Source organism: Scylla paramamosain, unplaced genomic scaffold (genome assembly GCF_035594125.1).
Source record: "Scylla paramamosain isolate STU-SP2022 unplaced genomic scaffold, ASM3559412v1 Contig119, whole genome shotgun sequence".
Lineage (NCBI taxonomy): Eukaryota > Metazoa > Arthropoda > Malacostraca > Decapoda > Portunidae > Scylla > Scylla paramamosain.
Window position 1 is genome coordinate 65,001 of NW_026973784.1, and position 17,500 is coordinate 82,500.

Below are 17,500 nucleotides of genomic sequence, written 5' to 3' on the forward strand. Positions count from 1 at the left end.
GATGCCCCCATCCATAATCATGATACACGTCACTGTGGCCAACTACGTCCTCCTCCCCATCGCATCTCAAAGTACCGTCAATCTACATTATACTTAGGACCTGTTTACTGGAACGATATCCCTCCTAACATTAGAAATTCACCATCTGTAGCTACCTTCAAAAACAAACTAAAACAACACATAATAAGTAACTACTAATAAATACTAATTAATGTTGACTCCCATCACTGTACCCAACTCCTTGTATGTGGCCATGTCTATAAATTATAACTTATTATATTTATCATTATTGTATACGCACTATGCATCATGTATTAAATTCATAATAATTATCTAAATTATTTTTTCATTATATTAAATTTTGTACTCTATTACTTGTTCCATTCTTTATGCCAATAGATCAATATCTATATGCAGACCCCAATGTATGTATTACTTTTTTTTTTTATATATATATGTTACTTTTCTTTAATTTCTTTTATTATTGTTTACATACACAGGTGTATGATCGTTTATGCAGATGTATGTATCACTAAATTTTCTCACTGCTGTATAAGAAAATGTTGTTGATATCTATTTAATCTTATAAATACCCTTAGAATCCTATGCAACATTTAAAATTATTCTGTACAACATTTAAGTACTTACTGTGTATTGTACCTTATATTAAGTCCAGTTTTGTTAGCTTAGGTTTAGTTATATTATAGTTTTAGTTTTGCCTGAAAAGCTTACGCTTAAAAAAAGGCTAGCCATAATAAAAAATTTATGGAATATAAATATACAATGTATGTAATGGCTATAAATAAATGTTCAATGTTCAAATGTTCTCTCTCTCTGCTGATTCTAACTATATTCCTAAGTTTGTTAGAATTCTTAAGTCTTGATCTCTCTCTCTCTCTCTCTCTCTCTCTCTCTCTCTCTCTCTCTCTCTCTCTCTCTCTCTCTCTCTCTCTCTGATGATTCAAATTATATTCTTAAGTTTGTTAGAATTCTTAAGTCTTGATGTAGTTTCTCTCTCTCTCTCTATCTCTCTCTCTCTCTCTCTCTCTCTCTCTCACTCTCTCCCTCTCTCTCTCTCTCTCTCTCTCTCACTCTCTCTCTCTCTCTCTGTGTGTGTGTGTGTGTGTGTGTGTGTGTGTGTGTGTGTGTCCGTGGTGGTGTTTGGGTGAAGTTGTGTTGGTAAGGTGGTGGCGAGTGTGAGTGTGAAGTGTCGGTGTGCAGTGTGTGTGAGAGCCAAGTGTCAGTTAGGATCACGTTAGTACAAGGTGGGCCCAAGCAAAGTTGTGGTGCAGTTTGCAATGATTGTTGATGGTGCACGTGCAGTTTTCCTCGTGGCAAAGTTCACGCCAGAAGTGAGAGAGTCAAGTCACCACAAGACAAGGCTCAGTGTTCTGTCGTGAAGTCTGCGGTGACTGCTGCTATCACTTCCCACCTGCAGTATATACCTTTTAGCAAAGTTTACTTACAAGTTGTAAGTCACCACAAACCCGGGACTCAACACTCTATTCTTTAGTGCCTGATGATTCTTAATTGTTCATCTGCAGTTTGTGTTGCAGCAACGGTTGCGCCAAAACTATGTTAGTGCGCGCCGAGGATGCAAGATGATTGATTGTCAGTGTTGCGTGCGGTGCGTGTGTTTAGGCCAAGTGTAAGTGACGGCTGAGTTAGTGCAAGATAAGGCTGAGTAGTGTTCTGTTCTGAAGTGTGAGGCGGTTCTTGGGGTCACTTCCCACCTGCAGTATGTCTTGTGGCAATGTTGAAGCTGAGAATTAAGTTAGTATAAGCGGAGGATTCAAGTGATTTGGTTCACCTCACGGTGATTCTTAATGTTTGTTGCACCTGCTGTTTGTCTTTAGGCTAAGTTAAGTTACAACTAAGCTGAGTTACAACCACAAGCTGAGGGTGAAGGCTGCTGCTGCTGCTGCTGCATGCAGTCTTCACCTCAACTTGGTCAGGTTGATGCTTTCTTCATTTCTGTGTTGAGTTACAAGTTTACTACAAGTGGTGGCAGGTTTGTCACGTTCTCGTAAGTGGATGCACGGGTGTGAGTGTGGCGGCGGTGGTGGTGGTGGTGGTGGTGGTGGTGGTGAGAGCCGTGCATTCCCCAGGGAAGGGGAACGCCCGCCACGTGCAAGTGTGGCGAGGAGCTTCACCACAAACACTGTATTCTCTGTACCACACAAGGCTGATTCCCTAATTAAAAGCTGTAGTACAACCACTTGTTTGTATCTCCTTCAGGTATGCTCACACCACGCCTGCCTTCACTCACTACTCGGCGACTGTGTGTGTGTGTGTGTGTGTGTGTGTGTGTGTGTGTGTGTGTGTGTGTGTGTGTGTGTGTGTGTGTGTGTGTGTGTGTGTGTGTGTGTGTACGCTGATGTAGTGAGCCACGTGCACACCACTGACTCGTGCACTCGTCAGGTCTTGTCTCACCACGTGCACACAAGAACCTTCGGTGCACGCTGCATGTCAACTGAGACTATCTTCCAAACGACCATTTTAACTATCTAGCAAGTGAGGCACAATAGTCACACACGGAGGAAACATGGAGGAAACACAGACGCACCTACACACCCAATACCAAACACGGAGGTAAAACACAAACGGAGACACGGAGGAAAAACAAACAATTTCTACCAAACATCCAGACATCCCAAGCACTGCTAAACCGTAAAACACTAAAACAAAATACTATTAACATTTTTATCAGTATATAATTAATACAACTCAAATTATTATTATTATTATTATTATTATTATTATTATTATTATTATTATTATTATTTTTATTGTTATTATTGTTGTTAATCTTAAAAGAACGTTGGCTGAATGAAAGGTTCCCGAGCCGTGATTGGCCAACCAGCAGCCAATAACGAGGCAGCATTATTCTGCCACGTGCGTAAATAAACAGAGATGAATCACAACAATTAATAAATACACAAACAAATAACTCAATAATTAAATAAATAAACAGATAAACAAACTAAATACAAACACAAGAAAATAAACAACAAGAAGAACAAGAAGAACAAAAATTTCTTTACATTTTAATAATAAAAATGATAAGAACAACAACAACAAAAACAATGATGATGATAATAATAATAATAATAATAATAATAATAATAATAATAATAATAATAATAATAACAACAACAACAACAACAACAAAAGCATTTCTTTCTAATTATGCAAAACAATTCAACAAATAAACAAAAAATAAAATAAACAAATAAAAATGCAAAATAAAAAATATATATTGATTTTTCTCTAAACGCTCCCTCTCTCTTTCCCTCTCCCTCTCTCGTTCACCAAGACCAAGATCAAGATTCCCTCTCCCCCCAGCCTTCTCTCTCTCTCTCTCTCTCTCTCTCTCTCTCTCTCCTCTCTCTCCTCTCTCTCTCTCTACAACTGCTACTAAATAATAATAATAATTAAATAATAAAAATAATAATAATAATAATAATAATAATAATAATAATAATAATAATAACTAATAATAGTGTGTGTGTGTGTGTGTGTGTGTGTGTGTGTGTGTGTGTGTGTGTGTGTGTGTGTGTGTGTGTGTGTGCAGGAAAACTAGAGGTGAGCCAGCACAGTGGGCCTGGCGCGGGGAACAACAACAACAACAACAACAACATCTTTTTCATTGTTCGCTGAGGAGAGGAGGAGGAGGAGGAGGAGGAGGAGGAGGAGGAGGAGGAGGAGGTAGAAGTACTAGTCATATATTGAGAGTTAGAGGGGACAACACACACACACACACACACACACACACACACACACACACACACACACACACACACCACCTAACCTAACACAACCCTTCCCTTCCCCACACCACACACCTGTCCTACACACCTGCACATACCTGCACTGAGGAACACACAACACCGCGCCAACTCGCACGCTCGCCTTCCAACCGCTACTACCACCACCACCACCACCAGTCCATCCTCACCCAGGGCTCACCAGACCCACAAGTTCCCTCCCCTCTCACTCACACTCACGAACCCCAACTCTCTCTCTCTCTCTCTCTCTCTCTCTACTCTCTCTCTCTCTCTCTCTCTCTCTCTCTCTCTCTCTCTCTCTCTCTCTCTCAGGTGAGGGTGTTCTGGCCAGACTCACCTCCAGGGAGCCTCACATATTGAGAGTGGACGCTCAAGAAGACTTTGAAAATAGTCGACGGTTTGTCAGTGGCATAGATTCCAAGTCGATGATGAGAAGCAGGGGCGAGTACTGACGCCACTTGTCCGCCATGTTGGTAATCCTTTGGCTTATTTGAGGGTGTTTGTTGGGTGTTTGTTGGGAGGCTCCATGTTTGTAGGGGTTTTTACTTGTTTGGCTCACTTCTTGGCTCTTTCAATTGGTTGTAATGGTGAATACTGAATTTTTGTACGTTTGCTGAAAGGCAGACGCCATATTGGTTTGCCACACTGGTTTGCTCCTCCGCCATTTTGCTACCCCCTGCTGCACATTTCAGGGATTTATTTTTGTTTTTCTTTTTTTTTTTCAGCGATAAAAGTTTTGAATGATTTGTTTGTTTTGACAGAGTGGCTTTGTGTGTGTTGTTGTGCGTGTCTTGTGTGTGTTGGCCATCTTGTGGTGCTTGTTGTTTGTGTTACCCTTTGCACGCCATGTTGCCACTCTCTCCTGCTGATGTAGCGGCTCACACTAGAGAGAGAGAGAGAGACGCCATTTCCTGTCTATGTCCGTGTGTCTGATTGTCACTCCATTTGCTCTCTCACTCTCTCTCTCTCTCTCTCTCTCTCTTCCTGTCTCCCCAGTACTCACTTACCGAACGACCTGGGGGAGAGGGAGCGGGCGGGGGGCAGGGGGGGGATGTCACCTGCCTCACTCATAATCCCAGGGGCGCCATCAAACACTGCCCTGGGGGAGAGCACCCGCAGCCTTGCCCTGGGGGAGATGGGGAGATTAGTGGGGGATGAGATGGGGAGGCTGGGGAAAGAAGGGGTGATGGGGAGGCGAGTGGTGAGGCTGGGAGGTTAGTTCATGATGGAGATGGGGAGAGATGGGAGGAGATGGGGGAGATTAGACTAGGGAGGTTGGAGGAAGGAAACTGATGGAAAAATGTGTGCTTAGTTGAAGGCGTGGGACGGGGAGGAGATGGGGAGATTAATTTGTGGGTATGGGGGGAAGTGGGGAGGTTAGGGGAGAGAGGGGAATGGGGAGATGAATGCTGAGTGACGTCTGGAAAGGGAGAGAGAAATAGGGAGGCTAGTCAGGGGAGGATGGGGAGACTAATTTTGGGGAGATTGTGAGTGAGATTGTAAGGGGAGGTTAGTTATCAGGGTTTATGTTGCAAGTGGGGAGGGTAGTGTAGTGGTGACAGGATGGGGAGGACATGGGTAGACAAGGTGAGGAGGTTAGCCTTGGGAGGGGACGGGGAGACTAGTTTGACAAGAGACGGACGTGGGGAGATGGGGAGATCAGACTAGTGGGGAGATGGGGAGACTGTGTTCGGCTTTAGTATAATTGGGGAGTTTAATTATGGGTGTCATATATTTTTGGGGAGGTTAATTGAGGCAGGGGAAGGGGGAGGGTAGTGTGGGGAGTTTGTAGTGTAGGCAGTGTTTGTTTGTGTTGTTGGGGAGACTACCTGAGAGGATTATGTCAGAGTGGGGAGCTTACTGAGCGGGGGGGAACACTGGGGGAGAATACACACACTGCAATTCAATACATCGTTACATTATAAAATAAATAAATAAATAAATAAATGGGTAGATAATTTGTTTGGGGAGAGATGAGAGAGAGAGAGAGCGAGAGAGAGAGAGAGAGAGAGAGAGAGAGAGAGAGAGAGAGAGAGAGAGAGAGAGAGAGAGAGAGAGAGAGAGAGAGAGGTAATAATAACAGCGCTGTACTGATGATGACGATGATTATGATAAGAATGAGAAGAATTACAACATAATTATGATAATGAAAGAAAATTCTCTCTCTCTCTCTCTCTCTCTCTCTCTCTCTCTCTCTCTCATAAAAGATGGCATTATTTTCTCTCTCTTTCCTTGTTGTCCTCCTCCTCCTCCTCCTCCTACTCCGACTGAACAGTCCGAGGTCAGCTCCCTGAGTTCTGTGGCAGGGGACACCTTGTACGCCAGGGATGGAGTGCATTTGTCACGCCAGGGTGTTCGTGTTTTGGCCGAAACACTCGAGCGGGAGGTAACTGCACTCCAGCACTTTTTTCGTTAGTCGGGAGGGAAGAAGGGGTAGTGAGGAGAAGGCGAGGGGCAAAATAGTTAAATTTAGAAAGGTAGATAGCTCAGGGATGGTGAGAAATAGCTTAAGTGTTTACTACACAAACTGTAGAAGTATTATGAATAAAATAGACTTGCTTAGAGGAATAGCGAGCGTTGAGAAATTTGATATCATTGTTTTAACTGAAACTTGGTTAGATATGTCAGGAAAAGTATTTAATCCAGAGGTTAAGATAGATGGGTATACAATGTTCTATAAAGATAGGGAAAACAGGAGAGGAGGAGGCGTCGCGTTATACGTTAGGGACACATTACAGTGTTGTATCAACAGTAGAATTAAAACAGATAACAAAGCAGAGTCGATATGGGTAGATATTAAGGAAGGATCGCAGTCAGTAGTACTAGGGGTAGTTTACAGACCACCGACCAGTACAGAGGAAATTAACACCTCACTGTGGCAGGAATTAAATAGAGCAGGCAGGTACAGTCAGGTATGTGTGGTAGGAGATTTTAATTTTAGGAATATTGACTGGAGTCTGATGGTGGGTAACAAGGAAGCAGAGGAATTTCTTAAGGTAATTCAGGGTAATTTTTTAAAACAGGTAGTCGTAGAACCCACAAGGGGGAATAATATTCTAGATTTAATTCTTACTAGCAGGGAGGAAGCAGTCACGCAGGTAGAGGTTGGAGGACAGCTAGGTAACAGTGACCATAGATAAATTAGGTACAATTTAGAATGGGAAGAAACTGTTAGAAACAAAAACACTAGTAAAATACCTGACTTTAGGAGAGCAGATTTTGAGGAATTAAAAAGGTACCTCCAAGGAGTGGACTGGCAAAGGATGCAGGGTGAGGTCAGGTCAGGGACGGAGTTCAGAGAGATAAGGCAGGATGAGAGACGTGAGGTGAGGCGTGAGGGTGTAGGACAAGAGGAGGGAAGATGTGTCCGGAAGGGAGGAGGAAAGAGGAAGGGGGAGATAGGTGTGAGTATGTTGGAATGTCAGGTCATGCTGAAATGAGAGAGGTGAGGTCGAGGCGAGTAGATGAGGGAGTGGAGAGGATGGTAGGGAACGAGATGAGGGGACTAGGTGAAGTAAATGTAGATGAATTGTATAAATATTTCGTAGATAAAGTTCATACAGGTCAGTTAGCAAATATCCCGTATAGAACAATAAGATCACAAAAAAATGACCCTAAATGGATGACTGCTAGGTTAAAGCATTATATAGGGCGTAAGAGAAGTATATAATAATTATAGGAGATTAAGGGCAGGTGAAGAAGTTTTAAGGACACAATATAATGAATTAGTTAGAACAGTCAGGAAGTTAACCAGGAAAGCTAAGGACAATTATGAAACAAAGGTAGCCAGCCAGGCGAAGACGGACCCCAAGGGATTTTATCAGGTATACAGGACGAGGAATAAGGATACTGTAGGTCCATTAAAGGCAGCAGATGGGGAGCTGGTTAGTTCTGGGGAGGAGATTAGTAAACTTCTGAATGATTATTTTTTAACTGTCTTCACCCAGGAAAACATGCAGGATATGCCAGATAGTGAACAGGTGTTTAGAGCAGATGAGTATGAGAAGCTGACGGATATTTCCATAACTAGGGAGATAGTGGAGCAGGAGATAGACAGGCTAAAAAAGTTCAAGTCACCAGGACCTGATGAAATATATCCCAGAGTACTGAAGGAATGTAAAAAGATTATTAGTGAGCCGTTAGTTTCTGTCTTTAGGAAATCACTGGAGTCGGGTGAGGTACCAGTAATGTGGAGGCAGGCTAATGTAGTACCCATCTTTAAGAAAGGAGATAAAACTTTAGCGTCTAATTATAGACCTGTCAGCTTAACTTCAGTTGTAGGTAAAATGTTAGAGTCAATAATAGCCAGGAACATTAGGGAACATTTAGACAAACATAACTTGATAAATCAGTCACAGCATGGCTTCACGAAGGGGAAGTCTTGCCTGACAAACTTGTTAAGTTTTTACAGTAAGGTGTACGAGGCAGTAGATAATGGTGATAGTTATGATATCTTATATCTGGACTTTAGTAAAGCATTCGACAAGGTGCCCCATCAAAGGCTCCTGAGAAAGGTTAGGGCGCACGGGATAGATGGGAAGGTGTTAGGTTGGATAGGGTCATGGCTTGGTAACAGGCGACAGAGAGTGCTAATAAACGGCTCGAAATCCGAGTGGGGTCATGTCATTAGTGGGGTGCCACAGGGATCAGTATTAGGGCCATTATTATTTCTAATATATATCAATGACTTGGATAGTGGAATTAGTAGCGATGTTAGTAAATTTGCGGATGACACAAAGATAGGTAGATTAATTAGGTCAGAAGCGGATGCCATCGCCTTGCAGACAGACTTAGATAGAATGAATGAATGGACGGATAGATGGCAAATGCAATTTAATATCAATAAATGCAAAGTGCTTAGCGTAGGTAGAGGAAACCCAAACAATAGGTACACATTAAACACCCAAACTCTGGTAGGTACAGGGTACGAGAAAGATTTAGGAGTTATAGTTAGCTCTGAACTCCGTCTAGGGAAACAATGCATAGAAGCCAGAAACAAGGCAAATAGGGTACTAGGATTCATTTTTAGGAGTGTTAAAAGTAGAAGGCCGGAAGTAATATTAAAGTTATACTTGGCGCTGGTCAGACCTCATCTAGACTACGCTGTGCAGTTCTGGTCCCCACATTACAGGAAAGATATAGGTCTATTAGAATCAGTACAGAGGAGAATGACTAAAAGGATACAGGGGATGAGGAGTATTCCTTACGAAGCGAGGTTGAAGCGGTTAAATTTACATTCTCTAGAGAGACGTAGGTTAAGAGGGGACCTGATAGAAGTCTTTAAGTGGTATAAGGGTTATAACAAGGGAGATGTAAGCAAAATTCTTAGGATCAGCAACCAGGGTAGAACAAGAAATAACGGGTTCAAGCTTGAAAAATTTAGGTTTAGGAAGGAGATAGGAAAAAATTGGTTCTCAAATAGAGTGGTAGATGAGTGGAACGGACTCAGTAATCATGTAGTTAGTGCTAGGACACTAGAGAGCTTTAAGAGAAGATTAGACAAGTTTATGGATGGGGATAACAGATGGAAATAGGTAGGAGTGTTTCATACAGGGACTGCCACGTGTAAGCCTGGTCGCTTCTTGCAGCTTCCCTTATTTCTTATGTTCTTATGTTCTTATGCCTGCCTGCTGGACGCTTACACGACATCACGGCACCATGTGACCTACTAGTTGTAATAGTAGCAGTAGTAGTAGTAGTAGTAGTAGTAGTAGTAGTGGTAGTAGTAGTGGTAGTAGTGGTGGTAGTAGTAGTAGTAGTAGTAGTAGTAGTAGTAGTAGTAGTAGTAGTAGTAGTAGTAATAGTGGTAGTGGTAGTAGTAGTTATTATCTTTGCCTTCACTCTCCCCTCTCCCCTCTATCTTTCACATCCGCTGCTACCCTTTTTAAGCTCCCCTCCTCTCTCTCTCTCTCTCTCTCTCTCTCTCTCTCTCTCTCTCTCTCTCTCTCTCTCTCTCTCTCTCTCTCTCTCTCTATATATATATATATAATAATAATTGACTGAAAAGATCAAATTCTCTGAGAGAGAGAACGAGAAAGAGAAAGAGAGAGAGAGAGAGAGAGAGAGAGAGAGAGAGAGAGAGAGAGAGAGAGAGAGAGAGAGAGAGAGAGAGAGAGAGAGAGAGAGAGAGAGAGAGAGAGAGTTAAAAAGGTTTGCAAAAATAACGTAATAGAAGCTCCATCTCTTTCATTGTTCGCTGAGAGGAGGAGGAGGAGGAGGAGGAGGAGGAGGAGGAGGAGGAGGAGGAGGAGGAGGAGGAGGAGGAGGAGGAGCAGGAGGAGAAGGAGAAGGAGGAGCAGGAGGAGGAGGAGGAGAAGGAGGAGGAGAGGAGGAAGAGGAGGAGGTAGAAGTACTAGTTATATATTGAGTTAGAGTGGACAACATGACATACACACACACACACACACACACACACACACACACACACATTATTATTATTATTATTTACAACAAAAAATAATACTTATTTATATATAATTACCAATTCATAATAATAATAATAATAATAATAATAATAATAATAATAATAATAATAATAACAATAATAATAATAATAATAATAACAGTCTCTCTCTCTCTCTCTCTCTCTCTCTCTCTCTAGTGGCCTCATCATTATGGAGTTGTTTTTGTGCGTGTCATAAATCTATTAACAGTGGTGTTCCTCAGGGTTCTGTCCTGTCACCCACTCTCTTCTTATTATTCATTAATGATCTTCTAAACCAAACTTGTTGTCCTATCCACTCCTATGCTGATGATACCACCCTGCACTTTTCCACGTCTTTTCATAGACGTCCAACCCTTCAGGAGGTAAACATATCACGCAGGGAAGCCACAGAACGCCTGACTTCTGATCTTTCTAAAATTTCTGATTGGGGCAGAGCAAACTTGGTATTGTTCAATGCCTCAAAAACTCAATTCCTCCATCTATCAACTCGACACAATCTTCCAGACAACTATCCCCTCTTCTTCAATGACACTCAACTGTCCCCCTCTTCTACACTGAACATCCTCGGTCTGTCGTTTACTTATAATCTGAACTGGAAACTTCACATCTCATCTCTAGCTAAAACAGCTTCTATGAAGTTAGGTGTTCTGAGACGTCTCCGCCAGTTTTTCTCACCCCCCCAGCTGCTAACTCTGTACAAGGGCCTTATCTGTCCATGTATGGAGTATGCTTCACATGTATGGGGGGTTCCACTCATACTGCTCTTCTAGACAGGGTGGAATCAAAAGCTTTTCGTCTCATCAACTCCTCTCCTCTAACTGACTGTCTTCAGCCCCTCTCTCACCGCCGCAATGTTGCATATCTAGCTGTCTTCTACCGCTATTTTCATGCCAACTGCTCTTCTGATCTTGCTAACTGCATGCCTCCCCTCCTCCCGCGGCCTCGCTGCACAAGACTTTCTTCTTTCTCTCACCCCTATTCTGTCCACCTCTCTAACGCAAGAGTTAACCAGTATTCTCAATCATTCATCCCTTTCTCTGGTAAACTCTGGAACTCCCTGCCTGCTTCTGTATTTCCACCTTCCTATGACTTGAATTCCTTCAAGAGGGAGGTTTCAACACACTTATTCAGCAATTTTTGACCACTGCTTTGACCCTTTTATGGGACTGGCATTTCAGTGGGCATTTTTTTTATTAGATTTTTGTTGCCCTTGGCCGGTGTCCTTCCTACATAAAAAAAAAAAAAAAATGTTGAGGTGGGAGAGGGGAGAGGGGAGGAGGGGTGGATGAGGGGAGGGGGCACAAAGGGAGCATTATCTTAGTCTTGTACACTTTCTTCTTCCCTTTCCTCTCCTTCTTGCATTTTATTTGCCCTCACACACACACATACACACACACACACACACACACACACACACACACACAGGAGCATTACCACCACCATAACTACCATTATAAATACTACTTCTACTACCACTCTCTCTCTCTCTCTCTCTCACACACACACACACACACACAGGAGCATTACCACCACCATAACTACCATTATGAATACTACTTCTACTACCACTCTCTCTCTCTCTCTCTCTCTCTCACACACACACACAGGAGCATTACCACCACCATAACTACCATTATAAATACTACTACTACTACCACTCTCTCTCTCTCACTCACACACACACACACACACACACACACCCCACCTAACCTAACACAACCCTTCCCTTCCCCACACCACACACCTGTCCTACACACCTGCACATACCTGCACTGAGGAACACACAACACCGCACCTGCTCGCACGCTCGCCTTCCAACCGGTACTGCCGCCACCACCACCAGCACCACCACCACCACCACCAGTCCATCCTCACCCAGGGAGTTGCCAGCGCTCAGCAGACCCACAAGTTCCCTCCCCTCTCACCCACCAAAGCCACCTGTCCAGGCAGGAGTGGGATCAACAAGACGATCATCTGGAAACTCCCGGACGGCGCCAAGGTTCGCCTCCGGAGATTTTCAACGCAGCCCTGTCAGCAGGTTACTTTCCTGACGACTTGAAGGAGGCGGAGGTGAGGGTGGTGTAAAGCCTGGGAAGGAGGAGGTCCCTACCCGCCCAGACAGCTGCCGTGCCATCTCCCTTCTGCAAGTCCCGGGAAAGATCTTTGAGAGCATCGTCACGCTGTATCTCCAATCCCTCCTCAGGATCCCCCAAAGTAAAATGCCTCTGGCCTTTGGTACCTTTTGTTAGTTGGGGGGGGGTCTGAGGAGGTATTATGTTGATTTTTCTTGGAATGACTACTGTTTCCGTGTCAGAGGCCCATCTCTGTGCGCTGAGCGCATAATAGAGGTGATAGTGTCTGGCATGAAGGCGTACATTCCTCACTCTTTTTCTCGACCTAAACCCTCCAAACCTTGGTTTAACACAGCCTGTTCTCGTGCTGTATATGATAGAGAGGTGGCTCACAAAAGGTACTTGAGTCTTCCATCACCTGAATCTCATGCGCTTTATATTTCTGCCCGCAATCATGCCAAATCTGCTCTCCAACTAGTCAAAAACTTCTTCATTAATAGAAAATATCAAAATCTTTCAAGATCTAACTCCTGTCTTGACTTCTGGCACAGAGCCAAAAACATCTCCAACAACTTTGCTTCTTCATCTTTCCCTCCTTTATTTCAATCTGATGGCACCACTGCTATCTCATCGATTTCTAAAGCTGAACTCTTTGCTCAAACCTTCGTTAAAAACTCTACCTTGGATGATTCAGGGATTGTTCTTTCCCCTCCTCCACCCTCTGACTAGTTCATTTTACCTATTAAAATCCTTCGCAATGATGTTTTCCATCCCCTGGCTGGCCTAAGGCCTTCTGAAGGCTTATGGATTTGATGGGGTCCCTCCTATTGTTCTCTGAAACTGTGCCTCCGTGTTTGCACATTGCCTTGTCAAACTCCTTCAACTTTGTTTGTCAACATCTACCTGCACTTTTCTACGTCTTTTCGTTGACGTCCAACCCTTCAGGAATTAAACAGTTCACGAAAGGAGGCCATAGAACGCCTGACTTCTGATATCCCTAAAATTTTTATTGGGACAGAGCAAACTTAGTATTGTTCAATGCCTCAAACACTCAATTCTTCCATCTATTAACTCGACACAACCTTCTAAACAACTATCCCGTCTTCTTCAGTGACACTCAACTGTTCCCCTATATTCCACTGAACATCCTCGGTCTCTCCTTTACTTATAATCTAAACTGAAAACTTCACATCTCCTCTCTAGCTAAAACAGCTTCCATGAAGTTATGTGTTCTGAGTCGTCTCCGCCAGTTTTTCTTACCACCCCCCCGCTACTGCTAACTCTGTACTGGTGCCTTATCCGTCTATGTATGGAGTATGCTTCACACGTATAAGGGTTGGGGGGGAATCCCACTCATATCGATATCTTATACAAGGTGGAATCAAAGGTTTTTCGTCTTATCAACTCCTTTCCTCTAACTGAGTGTCTTCAATCTTTCTCATCGCCGCAACGTTGCATCTCTTACTATCTTCTGCCGCTATTTTTATGTCAACTGTTCTTTTAATTTTGCTAAATGTATGCCTCCCCTTCTCCCGCGGCCTCGCTGCACAAGACTTTCTTCTTTCTCTCATCCCTATTCTGTCCACCTCTAATGCAAAAGTTAACCAGTATTCTCAGTCATTCATCCCTTTCTCTGGGGAATTCTGGAACTCCCTGCCTGCCTCAGTATTTCCACCTTCCTATGACTTGAACTCTTTCAAGAGGGAGGTTTCAAGACATTTATTCTGTATTTTTGATTAACGCTTTCGACTATGTTCTGGGACCGGCACCTCAGTGAGCTCTTTTTTTTTTTTTGCCATTGGCCGGTGTCCCTCCTACATAAAAAAAAAAATATATATAAATAAATAAATGTTACCACTGTCTTCAGGATCATGTGCAGCACTCATAACCAGAAGTTAGCAGCATACCGAAAGGAGCTTCGAGTCCACACAGTCACATGTCTGAGACTTTTCACACATCATAGACTATATCCTTTTGCTCCAGGTTTTGAAAAAAAAAAAAAAAAAAAAACGTAAAAAAGTTTTTTGGGAATTTGATTGTTTTTGTAGGGGGATTTTATTTTATTTTTTCTTGTTTTGTTTATTCTTCATATATATATATATATATATATATATATATATATATATATATATATATATATATATATATATATATATATATATATATATATATATATATATATATATATATATGCAAATCAGTTCAAATAAGCAATTTAAAAGTAATCTAGAGTGAAATAAAAAAGTCTGAAGTGCCATGTGAAGGCACTTCAGATCATGTTGATACAGGTTGGTTCGATTGGACAAAGCCTGTGTTAATTGTACTATACAGGAAATGAACGGGTCAGGTTTGACTACTGCTGACTCAGTACTCCTCACTCCTCAACGACTCCTTGTCCTTGGTAGTGAGCGGATTAAAATTTAATGTGTTGTTTCATTATCCTTTATATCAAAGTAACAACTAGAATATGAGACCAAGAACCTTTGCTTGAGATTAGAAGAAAAAACCCTGTTTGATGTTTTATATATATATATATATATATATATATATATATATATATATATATATATATATATATATATATATATATATATATATATATATATATATATATATATATATATATATATATATATATATATATATTTTTTTTTTATAAGATGTTTATGGATTTTACATTTTTTTTATGTATGTATACATGTATAAAACAAATTTATCAATATGATATAAAATAAATTTTTAATAAGTGCATTTTTTAAAACCCGAGAAAACCCACTAAAGCTAGTCTTTTTTTTTTTTTTTTGTTAAGTGGGTGTTTTTAATGCCATCCCTGTTTTGCTCTAGCAAGACAATAACTGCTTGTTTGATCGCGAAAACACACACACACACACACACACACACACACACACACACACACACACACACACAAGTCGTCAACGCGGAGCAAATCTCGCCTCTTAGGTGAACTTCCATTATGCTATCCAGCACTGTGTGGGTGTTTGTGTGTGTCAGAGGTCTGCGTGGTGCTTCACATTGACCCTTCCCATAGTTGTTTGCTCTTATCCTTTCTGCATGTTTCTTCACCCGTTCACGTTCGAAACAAAAAAAAATAAAATAAATAAATAAATAAATAAAAAAAAATAAATAAATAAGATTTTGTTTATTTATTTATTCTTATTTTTTTACTTATTTATTTATTATTATTATTTTTTTTTTATTAACACAGGATTTACTGTTAATATGTTCGGAATGTTTGATACTTTGGATGGCGGTTCAAGCTGGGTAGTACAAGTGGAAAAGTTGTGGTCTTGGTGGAGATGCGGGAGACAATCTGGAGCGCTCGTGCTTAACTTTAATATTTCCTTGCTCTACACAGAGAACTTATCAAGACGAGGAAGCTCATATCAAAACCCACACCTGCTCCGCATCCACAAAGCCAAGCTTCCTTTATTCACATAATACTTTATCCCCCTTTTTGGATGATATTAAATCATTATAAGTTATATTTGAAGGAATGTAAACCATTCACGGTCTGGCCTCTCTTAGAAAGACAGAGACCCATTCTTGGTTCACAACAGAGGCTCTCCTATTTGATCTCAACAGACTAACTGTGGTGATCCGCACCTGGTGATAGTTAGAGGAACACAGATAAACAATGTTTGTATTTTTTTTTTCTGGATAAAAATTAATCACAGCTTATGAATTACCAGAGTGCAGATATGTATCGCTGTCCTTTTTTATTTTTTTCTAGTAAATTTCATTTCCAGGTTCATAAAAACAAAGAAAATCAATTGAATGTACACGATATAACTCATTCGTTACCCCCACCTCCACTTTGAGCAATGTAAATGTATAAGGCCTGCACTGTCTTACTAAGGAGGGGGAAGAGAGCTGGAGTAAACAAAGAGGAAAGTATTCCATATGATTGCTCAATGTATAATTTCAAGTTCTCGAACGCAGAAAAAAAAAAAAAAAAAAAACAAGGAGACGGGAGAAAGGGGTGCTCCGGTCCGAGTGTTAAATATTCAAGGAACGTACTTCATTATTTCATTCATAATCCATCAAATAAATTATCTACGTGCATGACAATTAGCAGGCGATTACCTGCACTGAGTGTGTCATCACGAAGGCACGAAAACATAATTAACTTACATTTTGTGGGGCACAGTTATTGAGAACCATTCAGCCTTATAAAAATTTCAGCCAGAAAATTGCTGAAATTAACCACATCTTGGCATCTTGAAACACTTAAAACTCTTAACTATCCCCTACAATACCTCCGGAGAGCGTTACTTCCCCGCCAATAACCTCAGGGAGGAACAGTGCTTGGGGAAACTAAAAATCGTCAATGTGACAGTTGTGTTGCTGGTGTGGGTGGCGGGCGGTTGCGTTACACTCGTACTGTACATTACTTCAGGGTTTAGATGATAGTGAAGCAGAATAAATAAACAAACAAATACATAAATGGATAGATAAATACAGAGAATTTTAATAAATAAATTAATGAATAAATATATCAAAGGTGACAGAAGAAAGGGAAGTAGAGAGAGAGAGAGAGAGAGAGAGAGAGAGAGAGAGAGAGAGAGAGAGAGAGAGAGAGAGAGAGAGAGAGAGAGAGAGAGAGAGATACCGTGCAGGTTACCTTGGTTTCAGGAAATAAATCTGGTGCGTGTGGTGGCGCAGGTGGTGGGAAGTGTTTAGCCGGTCTAGCTGTTACCTTCACACAGTGGTGGTAAGAGAAAGGGTGCTCTGTCCTCCAGTCTGTGGGAGGTGCAAAGTGGCCTCCATATCGTGAATCAAGCATAACTAACTAAATTCTCTTAATGTACGGCTATGAGTCAACCACGACCCTTCACATATTTCTCATCTTAAGTACCCTGCCTGCCTTAATTTAATGTAACGGTTAAGGCAGCTCCCTCTAATGACCTATTCATCCCTTTCCCATTCCCACGTACATGTATCTCACACCATAATAATTTGCATTACTTCCTATTCCTATGCGCTTCCAATGCCAAATGCACATCTGTCCCTATCTCACCTGTCACGGCATGCCACCTATATCTATTTTGCAATCCCAGCCAATGTTACGTAATGGCGAGGAGGTTGTTAGTGTTAGTAAGTTAACTCTATCACGGGCTCTACAAAAATCACAACAAAAATTAACAATGCAATTTATCATATTAATATTATATACA

General features: G+C 41.5%; 1 protein-coding gene and 1 long non-coding RNA gene across 2 annotated transcripts in view; one reads left to right on the plus strand and one right to left on the minus strand.

The window, feature by feature from the left end:
* Positions 1-822, plus strand: part of LOC135099334 (uncharacterized) — a 40,319-nt gene extending 39,497 nt beyond the window's left edge. Inside the window, exon 9 of the mRNA XM_064001708.1 lies at positions 1-822. This exon is cut by the window's left edge and continues 1,167 nt beyond it. The gene's annotated coding sequence lies outside the window, so the exon portion shown is untranslated.
* The window catches only part of LOC135099335 (uncharacterized), a 72,978-nt gene extending 60,936 nt beyond the window's left edge, over positions 1-12,042 (minus strand). The window contains exons 1-2 of the long non-coding RNA XR_010267851.1: positions 12,001-12,042; positions 4,796-4,914 (exon numbers count right to left, since the gene is read on the minus strand). This is a non-coding gene — a long non-coding RNA (uncharacterized LOC135099335). The remainder of the gene's footprint in view (positions 1-4,795; positions 4,915-12,000) is intronic.
* Between the last annotated feature and the right edge of the window lie 5,458 nt (positions 12,043-17,500).